The sequence below is a fragment of the Acomys russatus genome, chromosome X, assembly GCF_903995435.1.
Source record: "Acomys russatus chromosome X, mAcoRus1.1, whole genome shotgun sequence".
Classification (NCBI taxonomy): Eukaryota; Metazoa; Chordata; class Mammalia; order Rodentia; family Muridae; genus Acomys; species Acomys russatus.
Window position 1 is genome coordinate 19,494,151 of NC_067169.1, and position 12,864 is coordinate 19,507,014.

Genomic DNA, 12,864 nt, shown 5'->3' on the forward strand with positions numbered 1-12,864 from the left:
AATTGATAATGTTTACAAGGCTTATGCTTCCAGGAAAATGCAGTTACCTGTTTCTTTTATTTATTTGGGTTTTTAAAAAAAATCTTTATTTATACAGTGTTCTGCCTGCAAGTACACCTGCAGGACAGAAGAGGGCATCAGATCACATTATAGATGGCTAGGAATCGAACTCAGAACATCTATCTGAAAGAGCAAACAGTGAGTGCTCTTAACCACTGAGCCATCTCTCCAGCCCCTTATTTGTCTTTTTAAGCAGAACACCTACCAAAAGTAGGCTTGTATTCTGTCATGGCAACACTTAGCTGCACTCATGTAGCAGTTGTCACCTTCATAAGGAGCATCTAAGCACATCAAACCATTAAATTTGAGACTAATCTGAGTATTAGGAGTGGTATTGCTCAGTGTTAGAGTACTTGTACCACATGGACAAGGCCCTATGTTCAATCCCCAGTGTCACAATTAATTAATAGCTAAAATGAAGCAAAAAAAAACAAAAAACAAAAAACAAACAAACAAACAAACAAACAAAAAAACGGGGCAGAGTAAATACGAGCAAAGTATGATGACATATAATTTTGTGTGTTAATTTAAAATTTAAAATTTTAATTAAAACCAATTATCCTGGTAGCTGGAAATAGGCCACTGTGAGCAGATGTATTAAGGAATGGGGGAGAGTAAGATGTAAATAAAGTGAAATTAGAGAGGAGGAGTACAGGGACTGAAGGAGAGTCAAGCACTGAGTGGGCAGAAGATAGGAAAATGATGAGGTTATAGAAGGCTAAACTAAAATGAAATGTATATAGAAAAGCTACTCAAGCAATAGTTTTACTTAGAGGAGTTAGTAGAACATAAGCAACATGAAAGAAGAGGACAACAGAAATAACATGCATGGGTGCACCAGGATGCTACCAGCAGACCTGGCTTGTGAAATGAAAACCTCAGCGCTAGGCACTGCAGATCAGGGAGGCTCCCTAAACAGAGTAAATTGCTACCGTTGTTCTTGACTGCCCACCATAAACAGAAGGTAAGACCCTGTTGCCAAAGACCTCATGCGCTTTGGATGTAGGATATAGAGAAATCAACCTTAAATGGTCAGAAACTCTCTCGCTGCTCTCAAGCTTACATGGCGTTGGACGGAGTTATAAAAGCTACTGGAGAGAAAAAGACATCGATTGTCAAATCTAGCACTAGGTTCTGCAAAATCTTATACTGACCTTCATGGCAAGATGTGTCTACTGGTGCATTATTGACATTAAGGTTACAGAATTAATAAACTACTTTATGATTGGACTTAAGGTCCATTCCACAGGGGGAAACCATGCCTGCTACTGTAAATCTGTTGGATATTTTCTCTTCCCCTATTTTCAGTTTAAAGACCTAAAACTCAGACTACCATATATCTAAATATCAACTTTCTCTTCTGGGATGCACCTATACTTTAAAAAAAAATGGGCCATTAAACTTAAGACTTTTTGCATTGTAACCTGTGCATATACTATCCCAAGAGGATTCATATTATAGCTTAGGGCTTTGCCAGCTATTTCTGATATAACTGTTAGCAAGAAGGAGAAATAATTATAACCCAACATCCAATCCCATGTCAAGAGACCCAAGCCTATGTAGGAGTAAAATTTCATATGTCACTATAAGTGTATTATAAATCATAAATGGATTCTGATAAGTAAAGATGCATATTGTAATCCTATAGCCAGCATCAAGAAAGCAACTGTCTTATATATACATACACTACGCAGGGACTAGAATTGCTAAAATCCAAAATACCAATAGCATCAATTGTACTAAGGATGTGCAGTAATAAGAACTCTCATTCATTTTTCTTAGGAACGCAAACGGCTATAGGCCATTTGGAAGACAGTTTGTCAGTTTTCTGCAAAATCAGTGTATGATCCAGCAGCTGCAGTCCTTGGAATTTACCTAATACACTGAAAACTTAAAGTGGCTGCAAAATGCTGTGCACAAATGCTCGTAGAAGCTTTATTCATAATTGCAAGTCTTGGTTTATTATATGAAGTTTTGCATTTTTTCAATGTTACCAGCTAGTGGGAAAAAAACTTTTGAAGGCAAAAAAAAAAAAAAAAAAAAAAAAAAAAAAAAAAAGCAGTTTGCAAGCTATGGCTAGCTGCCAGGCAAAGAGTTTGCAATTTTTGAGTTGCAGCTGCTATCACTTCAGAAGGTTACAGTGAGTTTAGAGTTTTTGTTTAAGAAGTCTATTCATGTCAGACACACATTAGCAAGCTGGGGGCAGATAATGCTAACATAATTTATATACAGTAGAGATAATGACTCTATATCATCAACTGTAAAATATCTATGAATACCAAAAGCTGAATAGTTAACAACTAAAAGTGGCTTTCTAAGCTCTGTCCCCTCTTTTAGAGAAACCTAACATACTAACCAAAGAACTGTTTCATAATACTTTCTTTAATTATTTTTTTTAGCATATTTACCAATAGTCTTTATTATTATTTTTTTACTATTGTCCTTTTTTGCGGTCAATATTTAATCCCAAAAGAACACATATTAAGAGGGCCTTAGAACACAGGAAACTGATCTGGAAACTTCTTAGTACAACTTAAAAATAATCACAATTATTTATAAATCTCTGTCATTTGCTAATATCCATCACACATTGCCTTAATTATGCTTACTAATATATACATATGTGTTTAATATCAGTGCATTTATTCAATTTGTTCATATTCACAAGCATTTTAGTAAACATAAATTTTACCAGAAAATGTATTTATGAAGAAAAAAGCTCAGGAGCGGCAGCGGCTGAGCTTTAATTATTTTTTAAAAGCAGCCTGGATGTGATAGTTTGAACAGGTAGAAGCAAATTTCAGGGATCTTTGTAGGACAATGAGATACATGCATTGAAAACAGCTGTGCCTATTTCAGGCTACTAACCTGAACAAAAGTCTGTGAAAAAAATTGAAAGAAAAGCAAACAACGAGTCAAGCAAATCCTTCAGATAGATGTAGTAAGGGGTGAGCTCTGCCTAGCTCCCAGGAGGACTTCCCAGTGCTTCTCAGCCACTGGCCTTTAGCAGACCACACATGTCACTGTCCTCTCAGTGCAGCCATGCACTGCATTGTCTACAGTTTGCAGATAGGAAATCTGAAGGCTTGGACAGTCTCCACTACTTTTCTCAACCTGCAATTACAAAATATGGATGGACTCTGCTTTGTCTCCCTCTGACAAGGAAAGTGGGAATGTCTGGTTAATTAGTCTGTATACAACAGACGGACTATGAATCCCACCCAACCCCCACTAAACTTTGTCCTAAAAGACATGACCATAGATAACTAAAAATTAGACTGTGTTCTGTGAACAGCTCTGAACAGTCATTAGTAGAACGGAGCTAATGAGCTTTTCCCCCAAGGGGCAACTAGCCATCCTTATCATCCTGAAGACATGAAGGAAGTTCTGCTTTTTAAAAGTAGCAGTCCAAGGGTGACTGAAAAACTAATTAGGATCCATACTTACATAGCATCTTCTAGCTTGGTTCTGACCTATGGGAGGAAACCCACAAACTTGTTTTTGTTGTTGTTGTTATTTTTATTTTTAGCGAAAACAATTTCCACTGTTTCTTTAAGTTATTTACCCATATATTTTTCTTCTTAAGACATTGTCAAATAACTTAATAGCACTCTACTTTGCATTTTTGAGATTCTCGGCATCCTGGGGTGAAAATTTTTTGGCAGAAGAGCATATTTGTAAAGCTTTTTTCTTACAAAAGACACTAGGGAATAAGGATGTTATGCAGTAAAATCTGCTTGGTGGCCATATTTACAGGCGCACTATCAATTTTACTAAACAGAGCAGAGCCATAATCCTCTTTATCTAATCTGGCACATATTTGTTGTGAATATCTGTGTTATACTAAGTAGGCAGCTGTTAGGGTTAAAGAGGTCCTTGTACATACTGACGGGCCACACCACCCACCCTCTGATGCTTCTTAACCCCAAGGGTACTACACACAACCCTCTTCGTCTTTCCTGCCAGTTATAATATTAAAACCCACGTAACACAAGGCAGACTGTGCTGTAGTGGGAATGACTTGGGGTCCTAATACATCTATAGACCCAAGAGTCAATCACCATAGATTCAGCATGTTTCATCCAAACCTCAAGAGTGAAGGAGTCCAAGGCACAGGTAAGCCCAGCCCATGCACCGCGCTCATACAAAAAGTCTGCTAAAATTGTGGCGCTCTTGCAGAAAAGGCCAGAGTATTGGGAAACTTTGCTTCATTTCATTTGGGATCCTGCCTGATAAGTCAATCCCTAAATCCATTACTTCTAGAAACTCTCACACCCAAGCCCAGGGCACTTTTCTTCCTCACACTCTCAAAGACTTAGCACATAGAAATGAACACCATCGGAAAGCATTTCTTTTCCTCCCTAGAAAACATCTAAAATGCCTCGGTGAGATCCTGGTCGCCTACAGGCGATTAACTCCTGCCCGCTGCTTAATTGAGTAAGTGCGAGCCCAGCTGTGGCCATGACCTTTTCTTATCTTCCTTCCAAGTACCCAAAGCTTCTGATACCAGCCAGTGTCTCCGTTGCTGTGGCTTGTGAGGCTCTGAGGGAACTGTTTACCCCTTCCTAGTCAAATGAGCCCCTATTACATAGCCAAACTAAACCGCGTACCCACCCAATCCGACAGTAGGCAAATATCATGACATGCCCGGTACCTGTTCGTAGCTAGCTACTCTCCTGTTCTATCTGCTTCTACTGCTCTGGCGAAGGAGGCTGGCTTGAGTTAAGGGATGGTCACTCCCCACGTAAGAACTGGGACTGTCACTATGAGTACAGCTTCAGACACAGCTTTCTGTCTATGGCTTCCTCGGTCTCCAAATCCAGAATATCTTATTCTCTTTGCTTTCAAGGTGGAGAGGGGGCAATTGGAAGAAATCCCCTTCTCAACATGGGTCTGACAAAGTTAATTCGGAGCGACACTGTTTGATTTAGTTAAAATGCAACTCTGGGGGGTGCTTTAGGCTTGGAAAAAAAAAAAAGGCCAGACCCACTGTTGCTCTGAAAGCTTTGCATTCCCCAGGGTCTTGTTGACGTGTCAGAAGTCAGACAGACTGGCTCCAGCACTTACCAGCTGTGTGACCTTGGGCAAATCACTTAACCTCTCTGAGCCTCAATTTCCTTGGCAGTTAGATGAGGATATCCTGCAGAGCATATATCTGCCACTCAGAGTCCCTTGTCTCTTAGGAACTGTGAGGCTGGGCCTGAAGGCTGAGGCTATAGCTCTATTCGTATGAATTTTGAAATCTTTAGCCCATGGCTGCCTCAGTGCTATAGCAGAAGGATGAGAAATAGGGAGAAGGATGCTCTGGTTTGTCCAGGAGTAGCAGTGCTAAATTCAGCCCAGCCAGAGACAAACTGTTGGCCATCCTAGTACAGACTATAGTGAATCTACTTCTCCTGCATTTTACGCTAAGGAAAAACTATTGAGGTTTCCGCCGCCCCCCCCCCCACGGTTTACCTGCCAGTAAAATATGGAAAAGCCTAGTTATTTTTACATAGGGAAATCAGTGTTATATGTATTTAGTTTCCTTAAACAGGCAAAAACTTTAAGTAGTCCTTCATACATGACTAAAAAGATGTTTTTATAAATGTGCAAATGTGATGATTCACATCTAGTCTTGTTGGTGTAATTTCTAGTGTTCTGTGTGCAGTGTTTCTTGGCTTTCTAGAGCCCTTACAAGCTTGGTATAGGCACTGTATCCTCATTTCTCTTAACAACTAACATTTCATTGGCTGGGTGTAGACTGATCTATTTGATGGACAGTGGTTTCAGATTTTATGCTATTAAGCAACATTTGAATAATTCTCTGTATGTTAAGTGTCATTCCCTGGCATGAGAACATCAGTAAGATAAGTATCAAGGATTGGGGGCATAAACTAAATCCACTGGGATCTAAAAGCGGAAACACTTAGAAGTTTTGGGATAACTCAAAACTGGGGAGCAGGAAATCCCACGAAAGGAACAGTGTTAAGTCAAAGCTTAGCTTGTAAGTCTGTGTCTTCTCAAGTGTTTGGCACATCCCCCTCCCTTTCCTTTTTTTTTTTTTTCTAATCACTGGAGTTTTCTAAGAAGGATAAGAACTACTAATTGCTTAAGGGGTGGGGAGGAGGTAAACAATCTGGGTCTTAGTTGACAAAGTACAGAAAGTGGTAACTTGGCTTTTGGGAAGAATGGAGAGTTCAGCAGAAGGCCCAGTCCTACACCCGCAAGCTAATGCAATGCCTCTTTTGTGCATGCTTGGCTCAGCCATCTTCCTACTATGGGTTTGTTGACAAGCTTTGGATATGAGCTCTGGCCTACAGACATTCAAAGTCTGTGCTCTCACCACAAGACTGCTTTTTAACTTTCTGAGTTAAGCAACTGGTCATTTTAGCCCTTCCTACCCTATTGGAGGTAGAGGAAAATCAGAATTCAAGAGGGGCTGCATGAAGCCAAATCAAATAATCAGTTGATGAGAGAGCCTGGAACTGGGCTTTAGGGCATCTTATTTCAGTAGGATTCGGGCTCCTTAGCAACTTCTGTAAGGTGAGTGATGGTTTTATGTAACCACTGCTGTTGCATTTGCTCTGCATTAACAGTACCTCCTGGAACATGGGCAGAGTTCTAGGACTCAAGGGGAAACATGGGAATGAATGAAAAAAAAGACTAGCAGAAAAGCAGCTTGACTTCAAGAATCTTACTGAGAGAGAGAACTGGGTTAGAGAATGGAAGTTTGTGTAGAAGAGTAACTTCCTGCAGAAGGTTGGCTGGGCTCTACCAAAGCACAGAAGATGAAAGGTTACCATTAAAGATTAAATAAATATTACCATTGGGAAGAAGAAGAAGACTACTTTTAAGCTATGAAGAAGCTAAAACTTTAGAATCAGGAAAGATGAGAAAACAATAATATGAGTGAAACTTTAGCGAGAGACTCTTGGTGCTACCACAGTGCTTGAGTGCTCAAAAGAAAGTTCTGGGGTCAGACAAATTCTCTAAGGAAAAGTATCAGAATATTTTGGACCTTGGTCTTCAACTTGTCCAGGATCACAGAGGTCAGAACACTATGTAACTTCTCTAGTAGCATAAACTTCTACAGGATGACAAAGCAGCATCTGCTTTTAACTGCTCTCTCCTTCATCATTCCACCTGATCCTCAGCTTTCAAAGATGTAATTTCTAATGTGGTCCTTCTCTCAAGACTCAGTCCTTCTAATTGTAGGTTGCCACTAGTGAGCCAGATGGTCTCTTTATCTTAACCACATCTTCGAAGACCACTGGACCCTAGTGGGATGCACAGGATGGTTCTCATTGGAAGAGGTACAATATCAATTTCTTCTGTTTTTCAGTTCATCTATTCCCATCCACAGAAAGAAAGTTAATTCTAGCTGACAAGCACCTATTTTCCCCTTGCTTGACTTGTGTTGTTTCACTCAAGGTCTACTAGTGAAAGAGTCTGATGAAGAAAATGGAGTAGCCGAGATGGAAAGAAGTGGTTAGTTCTAAGTCAGAATGGGTAGCAGAGCTGGGATTTGAACCAGGATCTATTTGACTCTACTTGCCAGTCCCCCATCAAACATCGACATTATAGGCATCATGATGTGATTTTGATGTCAGACACAACTTGAGGATCAGTTCAGTCTACTTCTTTTTCTATTCAAAGAAAAAAAGAATGGACCAGCAATGCTTGTAGAGAGTTTAGTTAAATTTCATGGAAAAAAAACCCGTGTTCTATGAATGATTTTACACACAGGGAAGAAAAAAAAAAAACCAGTCCTTTGGTGAGATTAATAAAATGCCATAATCCCAAATTTTTCACCTTGCCATAACCCCAAATTATGGTAGACCAATTAGGAATGCCTAAATCTAGAGCCTTTGGCTTTTAAATGTATTTAAATATGCTTTCAACTTAAGACCAAAAAGGACCCTTGCAGCATGTGCTTTATCTGGTTACAACATACTTGAACGCCAGGCATGGTGGCGCACGCCTTTAATGCCAGCACTTGGGAGGCAGAGGCAGGCAGATCGCTGTGAGTTCGTGGCCAGCCTGGTCTACAAAGAGAGTCCAGGACAACCAAGGCTACACAGAGAGACCCTGCCTCAAAAAACTTAAATAAATAAATAAATAAAACAACACACTTGAACAACCGAACACTGATAATTCAACTTCTCTTCTTTGTGCTCTGACTTATCCAATCATGGCTTTAAATGTCTCTCCGAATGTGGAGGTAGTAAGTCCATATCGCCTAGCCACATGTTCTTGGGAGGTGAATGCTTACTTCTGACTTGGGACGACTGCCTTGTGGCTAAACTGGTCCCATACAGCTACTCAACTGACAAGTTGTTCTGTGATAAAGTGGTTAGATGATAAAGATGTTTGAGTTTCAACTTGTTCTTAGCCTTAAGGTGTGGAAAAGAGAGTAATTATGATTGGGGCAGACAGATTTCGGTGCTAAATCTACTTGCTTCTTGTGGCAGTGGTGGGCTAGGAAAGGTCAAATCCACGAATTCACTAGTGTTTGTGTGTGAGTGGCTAAAATGGGAGGAGGAGGAGGGAGGGGAAGAGAGAAGGAGGGCAGGAGGGATAGAGACTGCATTTTGAGAGGGAGGCTTTGTTTTATCTCTCCAGTTTGGTTGAGAATAGAATCAAGTTTAAGGGCAGCTCAAGGGTGAGACCATCTTGGGGTCTGGTGCATAAAGATACATAAACAAAAGTATATTCCACTCAATCCCTGAAGCTCTGTGCAGCCTTGGTGTCTTTAAGAAGTCTGCCCCTGCATGAGCAAAATTGAGTTATAGACAGTTTAGCAGTTTGACAGATCACTAACCCTGGAGAGGAAAGGGAGGGGAAAACAATGATTACTAATGTGTCAAAGAAAAAAATTGTCATGGGCCTTGGTTCCAGATAAATTACTGACTAGGTAACAAAAGTGGGAAAAATCTAGAAAAAAAAAAAAAAAAAAGACTGCCAGTCTCAAGCTTTGTGGAGTAACAACTACAAGAACAGAGCAATATTAAAAGCTGCTAATTTTTGCTGAGCCTTTACTATGAAGAAAAGCGTTTGCTAATAACATTGTATGAGTTATCTCTTTTGCCTCTGAAAATAATTATAAAAGGTAGATGTCACTATAATTCTATTTTATAGATAGAAGCACTGAGTCTTGGAAAGATTAAGTAATTTCTCTAATGGATTAGTATATGGAAAAGCTAAAACTCATAAACGATCAGTTACTTCCTCAGGGGAAGAAAAATATCCGAATAGCTAGTCTTATTAGAAATGATACCATAACAGAAGTCAGTAGAAAGAAGGATTGTTGATATAAATCAAAGCTTGTTGGCGTGGTGTTGCCTTTGATTTATGTAGCATTTTATAGGCTGATCTTGGAGACCCTTATTTGACTCTGAAGTCAACTTTAAGGGATAATGAAGACAAGAAGAAGGCTTTTGGCTTTCGGTAAGTGTGACTTATAGCAGCGATGTGCACAGGGTCACTCAACAAAGTGTTCCAGGCCTCTCTTTACTTCATCTCCATACTTGAAACTTTTTGTGTTTGACACTATTTTAATGAACAATTCATAGATAAAAGCTGATTTCCACTTTCTCGACAGTCTGTAATATAAATCTCTGCCATTGCTGGTCAGAAGTATGAGGTAATAAAGTGGGCCATTGGCAGACAGCCTCTTGGTTAATGAAGGTAATGCCATTCTGGACCCAATGGGAAATTCAACTATGACTTCTCCCAACATTTTAAAATGTGACTTGCTCAATAAACTGATGCACAAGAGCATCCCATAAGGATCTTACTGAAAAATATTGGAGTGCTTGTCTTACCCGGCCTCCCCACCCAGGAGCCACTTCTCACTTCTGATGCTTGACCCTAAGGCCCACTGCTACCCTTTTCACAGTTTATGAAACACTATCCAGCTCTCCAACTTTATTTTTTTTTAAAAAAACTCTCTCTGTGGGCAAACACCTTGTAAAATCAGCCCTACTCCTCTATAGACCCAGCTGTATTTTTTTTTTTAAAAGAGAGAGATAAGGCCTTGTTGAAAGAAGTATGTTAGTGGATATGGGCTTTGAGGCTTCAAGAGCTGACAGGAGGCCCAGGGTCTCTTTTTCTCTGCCTATGGAGAAAAAGAGCAGTGCCCACCTGCATGCTCCTCACCACGATCATAATGGACTAAGCCTCTGAAACTGTAAACACACCCCAGATTAACTGCATTTTTTCATAAGAAAAAAAAGAGATTTAGGCTATTCCTAAATGGCCACTGACAAAAGTAATCAAATACCCACTGGCCAGGCTTAAAAGAAAGCTGACTACCATCTGAATTTTATGTGATTCAACTTATGATAGCCTATTCAAAATAAAAGAAAGAAAGAAAGAAAAGGTGACCATAAAAGGAGAAATAAAGTACTAAGGGAGGAAAGAGGGAAAGAAGGTATTAGTAGAACTAGATCACTAGTTCTGGAAAGGGAAGAAGAGACAAAGAAAAGAAACAAGAATAGGACATTTGTGCCAGGCATGGTGGCACATGCCTTTAATCCCAGCACTCGGGAGGCAGACATAGGTGAACTCTGTGAGTTCGAGACCAGCCTGGTCTACAAAGCGAGTAAGACAGAAAGGACTGTTGCCCAGAGAAACTCTGTTTCAAAACACCTAAAAAAAAAAATACACATTTCTATTACACAGAAGGCTTAGCTGGGGGTGGTAGCAAACACTCACAGACTTATAGAGACAAGAGATGCCCATTCTCTCCCATCAATGATGCATAAGATTCTTACTAGTCCTGGAACAATGTCTATACCACCATTTGGTTGGCTCTTAGACTATACCCTAGTCAATGTGTGCAGCTCCTTGTTTTGAGTGGCTAGGGACAAACCAGCAGCCACTAAAATAGGAAGAGAACTATTATCAGCTGCAATTGGAAAGACAATTAGTCTTAAACTTCGTGCACACACAAAATAAACAGTTGGCAATTTTGTCCTGGGCGAGGGGGAAGGACTTGTCCTTTAATTGGAAACAGGACTTCCAAACAGGGCTTAAGTGAGAGAAGGAGCAAAGGAGAGTCCAGTTTAAGACAAGCTCAATGTGCACAGGAAAGAACTGAAGCATGGAGAAATACGGACCCAGCTGGACCCTTACTGCCTCCGTTATCTCCTTATTCATGTAAATGACAGGACTGTTCTTACCAGATTAGCATCTGACATCTACATCTTTTCTGAAATGTCCTGCTAGGTACTTTGTATTCATTAGTGCTAACACGCATCACTGAAAGGTAGTATTAGCCCCCTTATATGACAGACAAGTCACTGAAGCTCACAGAACAGACTTCTAACGAGTGATGAGTTTGAACTGAAGCCTGCCTGAACTTCTATACATGATGTGATACACTCAATGCCTCTCTTAGGCAAACTAAAGATTGGTTGTGAGAGGGTCGACAGTTTGAGAAGCTTATAAGAGATCAGTGTGAGCTCATTTGTCTGTTGCATAGCAGCATCTGCATGGAGTATGATGCTCAAAGTAATATACAATATAAGCAAATTATATCACTTCTCCAAGCTGTTGTGTCCTTGCAAGGAACTGCACATAAGGTAATAGAAATTGGGCATTTGAGTTATCAAGGGGAGCCAAAATATAACAGAAAAAAAATGCTACACAAAATGCCTCTCTACCAAATTTATGACTTCATGGATAGCCCCAAGTCCCAGGACACAAATTACCTCAACATTCAGCAGGTCCAGAAGGCAACGTTAGCATGCAATTCTCTTGGCAAATCACACTATGGAGTTATGTCTGACAGGAATAGTACCCAGAATGCCACAACTTACCCAGAGGAGACACTTGGTGAATGTTTGTAAAGTCAAATTGAGTGGAGAAAAAAAATCTCATCCAGGGAAGACAGTGAAAAAGGTATTTTCAAGTGTTCATGACTCTAGTTCTTATCAACTGACTCTTAAAAGCCATTACTGTTGCAGGAGACACATGAATTTTTTAAATATATCCAAGCACTTATATTTAGGCAAAACAAATTTAGTATAGTAAAAAAGAAATGTAGATTTTGAACTCAGATAAGCCTGAACTTGAAACTCTGCTCGATCACTTACAGATTTAGGTGTGTGTCCTTGACAAAGTCATCTAGCATTTTTAGCTGTTAAAAACAAGTATAATAACATACAATACTAGCCAGGCACAGTAGCGCATGCCTGTAATCCCAGCACTCAGGAAGCAGAGGCAGGCGGACCTCTGTGAGTTCGAGGCCAGCCTGGTCTACAGAGTGAGTCCAGGACAGCCAAGGATATTGGAGCTCGAATTAGGACACAATTGCATCTGAACTTGATGTTCCAGCAGGGTGTTGGGGCTCCATGTGGTATCAGGGTTTAGTCCTAAATTTGGGACTGTACTTAATATATGAACAATACGCGATCAGGGGTTCTATAGTAAACCAGAGAGTGCAGCACTTTCAGATTTTGTGGATTAGTCGGTGGAAGCAGAGATTGTTGACTTTTCATAAGGAAAAGAACAAGGATCACTGGGAAAGGAAACAAAGATTACAAATAGAAAATCTAATTGAAATATGTAAGGGAATTTGTGCTTGTTGTCTACATAAAGACTCTCATCTGCTAGGAGGTGTAAGGCATTGAGGTAAAGCGGGACCACAAGCATCAGGAGAACATCTATCTAGGTACAAATCATTAAGGCGAGTTGAAGGGAACTGTAGGTTTGAGAAAGCTGGGTTAGAACAGAGAGTGAACACAAGTGTGTGTGTGTGTGTGTGTGTGTCTTTTTAAATTTAGAACATAACATTTCAAATATAATGCTCTCTCGTGT

General features: G+C 40.0%; 1 protein-coding gene across 1 annotated transcript in view; it reads right to left on the reverse strand.

The window, feature by feature from the left end:
• Dgkk (diacylglycerol kinase kappa) overlaps positions 1-12,864 on the reverse strand; it is a 116,060-nt gene that overhangs the window by 66,767 nt on the left and 36,429 nt on the right.